General features: G+C 37.4%; 1 pseudogene; it reads right to left on the bottom strand.

Annotated features, from left to right (window-relative positions):
• Positions 1-3,312: 3,312 nt before the first annotated feature.
• Positions 3,313-4,048, bottom strand: LOC102822408 (annotated as a pseudogene).
• Positions 4,049-7,201: the final 3,153 nt, after the last annotated feature.

Here is a 7,201-nt window from a genome sequence, read left to right as displayed (position 1 = left end):
ATTCCTCACAATGTTGTCTATCATGTGTCATGATCCACACAGCTGAAAGCAATAAAGCACAGGCAAACACCATTTTGATATTGTTTGCTTTTTACCAAGATCTATCTGACATCAGCAATGATATCCCTCATTCCATGTCTTTGTCTGAACCTGGCTTAGTCTGATACTGGCAGTTCCCAGTCAATGTACTGTTGCAGCCATTTTAAAATTATCTTTAGCAAAAATGTCCTTACATGTGATATTAATGATGTTGTCAGATCATTGCCATATTCCTTTAGGTATATTTAAGTATAGAAAGCAAAAGTCAATAAAACAAGTTTACCAAAATTTTAACACATAACAAGTGGGTTCTGCTTTACCTAAAAAATCAAAATGAAAACCCACTGCCATTGTGTCATTTCTGACTAAATAGGGTTCTGAGCATCCTTTGGCTGGTGATTTTGAACTGCCAAGCTAATGTTTCTTCTTAATTTGCTTTTTCCTATTTCTTTTGTATAATGCTTTTGCAATGATAATACACAGATCTACATTTATATTGTTATGCCTTAATGTAACATAAACACACATTCTATATTATTTATATTATGTTACACTTTAATATGCCATAATATAAAACATATATGCCATATAAACTTTGTAAAATTCATCTACCTACGTTTATCTTGAACAAGAGGATGTAGATACTTAATATGCAGTCCTGGTGTGGTTCTGTGGCTTAACACACTGGACTGCAAAGTCGGTTTGAACCACAAGGTTGGCAGTTCCAATTCATCAGCTGCTCCTCAGAAACCCTATACAGGATCGCTATGGGTCGGAACTGACTCAACAGCACTTAACAACAACAACAACAACAACACAACTTAATATATGGTGTGGCACTGCAGGATAAAACACTGGACCGCAAAGTCAGTTAAAACTGCAAGTCGGTGTGAAGTGCCATGTAGTTGGTTCAAACTCATAAGCTACTTCTTAGAAACCCTACACAGAATCAATATGAGTTGGAGCCGACTTGACAGCACTTAACAACAACAGCAGCAGGTCTTTAGTCGGGCCTGTGCCATCTCCTACAATCAAACACATTCATGTTCTACTGTCGATGTATGCATGTTGCTGTTTAATGCTGTTGTGTTGGTTCTGACTCATGAAAACCCTGTACAGAAAAGAGTAGCCAGTGAGTCAGAATCATCAGAAGAGTCCAATGCTATCCTACCACTGTATCTTACACACTGGAACTCTAAATGTATGGATTATTGTTGTTGTTGTTAAGTGCCAACGAGTCTATTCCAACCAATAACGATCCTATATAGGATTTCCAAGGAGTGGCTGGTGAGCTTTACCGTCTGACCTTGCTGTTTAAACTGACTTTGCAGTCTAGCGCATTAACCAACAGAGCCACACCTGGATACTCTCAGTAAAATAAAAATTAAAAACAACACAAACCTGTTTCCTTTGAGTTGATCCAAACACATGATGATTTGATAGGACAAAGAAGAACTGCCCCACAGAATTTCCAAGGCCTTTTTAATGCATGTAGTTGAAAATGACAGCCACATGTTGTTTCCACTGTGAGTTTGCCAAACAATGGACCTTTCAGTTGGCAAGTTTCAGAGGCTGAGAGTTTAACTATATTATGCCTTCAGGGCACTTCAGGTAATCACAATAAATAGAATTAATACAGCCCTTTGATAGTTCAGGTCAGTTCAACACATTACAAATTAATTTGCAAAATTTTAGTTTTCAGAGAGTATTTGTTTATGCATTGCCATTATATTTGGAAGAAGAATTCCAGATGAGGGATTGTAGACCGGTATTACTTTTACAATCAGAAAGGATTGAACTGAGAAAATTTATGTATAGAAAGAAGTGGAACCCACAACCCAAAGTCTGAATCATAAAGGTGCCTCTTTCACTCATAAAAGTACTTCAGCCTGTGGACATGTGAAAGTGAATTGCTTATCAGATGATGTAAAAGTGATACAAACTGACTTTTAATGAAATATTACTAAGGGCAAGTTAAATCAGTTCTTGACAGCTATCTCATATAGTTTTAAAAGGAAGGAGAAAGTGTTAATTAAGCATGGACTATTGAAAAGAAGGTAAGACAAGTGATTTTGGAAAACTCTTTTCTGCCACTGACATGTCAACAATTAGTCTCCTGGGAAGAAAGTAGTTTTTCAGCCTCTTCCCCAGTCTAACTACATGCTTAGCTATGTAGGGGGTTAATAAGTAACATCTGACAGTGGCAGAATTATTCTGCCACAAATCCTGCCATTTCTTTCAAGACTACTAAGCATCTGTTTCTTACTGGGCTCATTTTGGTAATCTTCTTTTCAAAACAGACCTAGATCTGCAAACAGAAGTCCCTTTTCATACTCTGGAATATGAGTTTGGCGTTGATTTTTATGTTAGCCGTCTCCTGTTCCAGCGTAAATCTGGACTAGTTACTCTGGCTCAAATGGCCCCTCAAGTTCATGGAAACAAACATGGAAGAAAACGATCTTTGTTACTTTCTTGCTTTACTTCTCTCTTTTAAAACATGTATAACCATCTACTTCCATCTTCTTGAGTTGTGTGTGTGTGTATGGAAAATGTGAAAAACAGAAAATATTTTCTACTGAAATATTTTTATTCTATAGAGATAAAAAAAAGAATATGAAAATCATCCACAATCTGTCTCCTAGGAATTTTATGTGTGTGTATGTGTAAGCATTATGTAAACATATACATACATGTTTACATAAGTGTATACACTTCTCAGAGCACATTGCAAGACAGTTTGTGCTTGACAACTAACTTAAAGGTTAATGGTTTGAATCCATTCAAAGGTGAAAAGAAGAAATGATTGGTGATCTTCTGTGACAATTACAGCCAAGAAAAGCATATAGAGAAATTTTACTAACACCTGAGATCACCTTCAGAGTCAAAGATTTGATTCTTGATTTAAGCAAATCACACATATCAATACATTTAAAATTCTAAACACCCCTATGAGATTGATAGTATATATTGTACTGCTGATGAACACTTGGTGTCCTAGTTACCCAGTAATGATGTAACATACTGCAAGAAAATGGCTTTAATAGAAATTAATTTTCTTACATTTCTAGAGACTTAAAGTCCAAATCAGTATCTTTGTCATGTTAATTCCTTCCATTTTGGCAGTCCTGGACAATCCTTGACCTTCTTTGACTTGTAGATCATCTTGAAGTATGCCTGTCTTCCCTTGTGTATCTCAGTGTCATTTGTGTGTGTGTATGTTTAATATCTTTAATTATGTAAAGATTTGTTCATTCACATCTCCTAGAGAACATTTCACCCACTGCTCTGCTTGGCAGTCAGTCTCTTATCTCTCTCTTCAGCAATGGTAAGGCAGATACCTTTTCCTCGGGGAAGAGAAATCCATGGTTTGTTGCCTTGCCAATAACGAAAATGTTGGAAAGTCGGGTGGCAAAGCTGTTGCCATTCACATCTTTCACATGAAACACATCAAAAGAGCCAGGATGTCTTTCTTTGTTAGTGAACACACCAATTCTTCCTAAGTTGGCACCTCCAGTCACCATACACAGGTTACCAATGTCAAACTTGATGAAACCAGTAATCTTTCCAGTCTCCAAATCAATCTGAATGGTATCATTCACCTTCATGAGGGGATCAGGGTAGCATATGGTACAAGCATCATGGGTCACCAGATGGGGGATTCCTCTTGTGCCCATAAAGATCTTTCTTACTTTGCACAACTTGTACTTCGCCTCCTCACATGTAATACTACGAACAGCAAATTGATCCTTGGTGTCATAGACCAGACGGAAATGTTCTCTGGTTTTTTCAATGCTGATAACATCCATAAAACCAGCAGGATATGTTGTATCAGTTCTGACTTTGCCATCAATCTTAATGAACCGCTGCATACAGATCTTTTTAACTTCATCTCCTGTCAGGGCATACTTAAATTTGTTCCTTAAGAAAATGATCAGTGGGAGGCATTCTCTTAGTTTGTGGGGTCAGTGGATGGGCGTGGAGCAAACACACCAGTCGGTTTGTCTGGCATCCAATGCTTGGGGGCAGCCACACACTTAAGATGTTTCTTGGGACCACAAGCCATGGTGGCGCGGAGTAGGAAAGAGCTCTCGGTGTCATTTTGATCTTTTATAACTCATAAGTGATTTGGTTTAGGACTTACCCTAATGGTGTGACCTCATTAGCATAGCAAACCTTATTTTGAAACAGGATCCCATCCATAGGTATAATTCAAATAGCTTAAAAAGAATACTTACACATATGGGAGGAGTCCTGGTGTGGCACTGTGGGACAAAGCACTGCACCGCAAGGTCAGTTTGAATCACAAGGCCGACAGTTCAAACTCACCAGCCACTCCTTGGAAACCCTATACAGGGTCACTATAAGTTGGAACCAACTTGACGACACTTAATAACAACAGCAACAACATATATATGGTGGGGAGAGGAAAGATATGATCTAATTCATATCACCTGGGATCTACTATACATAGTATCTCACTGTCTTTCTTTATCTTTGTTCTGTTCAATTTTCTCTGCCACAAATTATTTTTTAAGACCCTACTTGTTATGGCTGCATGACAGTCCATGGCATTGATACAGCAGTGGTGGTGGTGATGTGCCGTGGAATCTATTCTGAATCATACCAACCCTGTATAAGGTTTCCAAAGCTGTAAATCTTACAGAAGCAGAAAGCCTCATCTTTCTCCTGTGGAATGACTGGTAGTTTCAAACTACTGACTTTGAGGTTAGCAGCCCTAACCACTGCATTACCAGAGCTCCTTTCATATTGATGTACCAAGATCCCTATTACGTTATAGTGTGGCTATGTTCAAAGTTTCACTTCTATTATGTATCCAATAAATACTCTTCATGAATTCATATTTCTACCAATATCTAATTATCTCCTTAAGAAAAATCCAGTATTATGACTTTCAATAAACGTTTTTCAGGTGGTGGAACATGGTGTTACAGAGAGAGCGCAGTTCTAGAGATAATCTGTTCTTAATTAACAACTACTCCGCTGGCTAAATATGGCATCTCACTTAATAAATATACCAGAATAAGTGCTGGTCTGATAAAAGCAAGGTAAGCAGTTTAAACGTACCAGTTGCTCCTCATAGCAACTATAAAGGGTTGCTATGAGTTGGAACTGAGTTGATGGCATTTAACAACAACATACTAAGTTACTTCAGTTTTCTAATGAAACTGACCAATGGGCAATCAAGATATAGTGATAATTACTGATGACTGGAATGCAAGATTGGAAAAAAAGTGGTAGGATCGGCAGTTGGAAAATATGGCCTTTGTGATAGAAATGATGCTAGAGATTGCATGACAGAATTTTCCAAGACCAATGTCTTATTTATTGTAAATACTTTTGAAAACAATATAAAAGATGACTATGTACATGGACCTCAACAGATGGAATACACAGAACTCAAATTGATTATAACTGTGGGAAGAATTGGTGGAAAGGCTCCATATCATCAGCCAAAACAAGGCCAGAGGCAGACCATAGAAGAGACAAACTATTGCTCACATGTAAATTAATGTTGAAGCATAAAGAAAAACATTAAAAGCTTATGAGACACCAAATATGACCTTGAAGATATTGCATCTCAAGAATAGAGTTGATGCATTGGACACTAATGACTGAAGATAAGAAGAGTTGTGGGATGACATCAATAACATCATACAGGAAGAAAGCAAAAGGTCATTAAGAAGACAGGAAAGAAGTTCTTTCCCAAGGTAAAGAACTAAAGAAAAATTTCAAGTCTCAACTTGCAATATTGAAAAGGATTCTATGGGTAAAACAGTGAATGATGCAGAAAGCCTCAAAAGAAGATGGAAGGAATACACGGTTATTTGCTCAGCATACAAATCGACTTAAGTATGGTGGAAGAATACAACCCTAGCGTACACATTTTCTGATTTTAAAACATGCAATGTCCCCTTGTTCTAACTGAATGACTGCCTCTTGGTAATTATACAGGTTCCTCATGAGCACAATTAAGCATAATTACGAATGGAATATCCATTCTTCACAATGTTATCCATAGCTTATCATAATCTACAATGTTGTTATCCATTGTCATCGAGTCAGTTCCAAATCATAGTGACTCTGTGTACAACAAAATGAAGCACTGCCTAGTCCTTACACCATCCTCATAATTGTTATATTTGAGCCCTCTATTTCACTGATCCTCCCTTTGTCAAACATGATGTCCTTTCCCAGGAATTGGCCTTTACTGACAATATGTTCAAAGTACGAGAGATGAAGTTTTGACAATCTCTCTTCTAAGAAGCATCTGGCTGTACTTCTTCCAAGACAACTTTATTTCTTCTTTTGACAGTGCATGATACTTCAATGTTGTTTGCCATGACCACAATTTAAATGCATAGATTATTTTACAGTATTCCTTATTAATTATCCAACTTTCACATGAACATGAGCTGACTGAAAATACCATATCCTGGGTCAGGTGCACCTTAGTCCTCACACTGACATCTTTGCTTTTTAACACTTTAATGAGATCGTCTGCAGAAGATTAGCCTAAAATACTACATCTTTGAGTCAGCTTCAAAACACACTTTTTTTGGTCTTTATTTCCTAATATAAGTTGTTGTTGTTGTTGTTGTTATGTGCCATCGAGTCGGTTCCGACCCATAGCGACCCTGTATAGGGTTTCCGAGAGTGTAAATCTTTACAGGAGTAGAAAGCCTCATCTTTCTCCCGCGGAGCAGCTGGTAGTTTCGAACCGCTGACCTTAAGGTTCGCAGCCCGATTCGTAACCACTATGCTATATGAAATTATATAACTGAAATCAGAAATGCAATGGTAGTCAAAAAATATTGCTGTAAAATCATAGGAATTTTTATTAAACAAGAATATCAAAATGTGAAACTATTTTTTCTCAATATATCCTCTTTCTAGGGCTATACCTTCTGAAAATGGTGTTACCATCTCTAACCCTTTCCTGAAAAATATTGTACTCTTCTACTTGCCCCTTGTCAAAATGACAGTTTTAGTAACCTGTAGAGTCCCAAACTGTGTTGCTTTGAAATAGTTCTTTAAGTTTTGGGAATGAAAAGGAGTCAGAAGGAGAATGATCAGGGCTATAGGAGATTTCCTAACAAAGTTCTCATAGGAAAACTCTTGCTAGCTTTGAACAATGAGCAGG

This window comes from Chrysochloris asiatica, unplaced genomic scaffold, assembly GCF_000296735.1.
Source record: "Chrysochloris asiatica unplaced genomic scaffold, ChrAsi1.0 scaffold00284, whole genome shotgun sequence".
NCBI classification, from domain to species: Eukaryota; Metazoa; Chordata; class Mammalia; order Afrosoricida; family Chrysochloridae; genus Chrysochloris; species Chrysochloris asiatica.
Note: the sequence above shows the minus strand (reverse complement) of the source record. Positions and strands in the feature narration are given on the sequence as shown.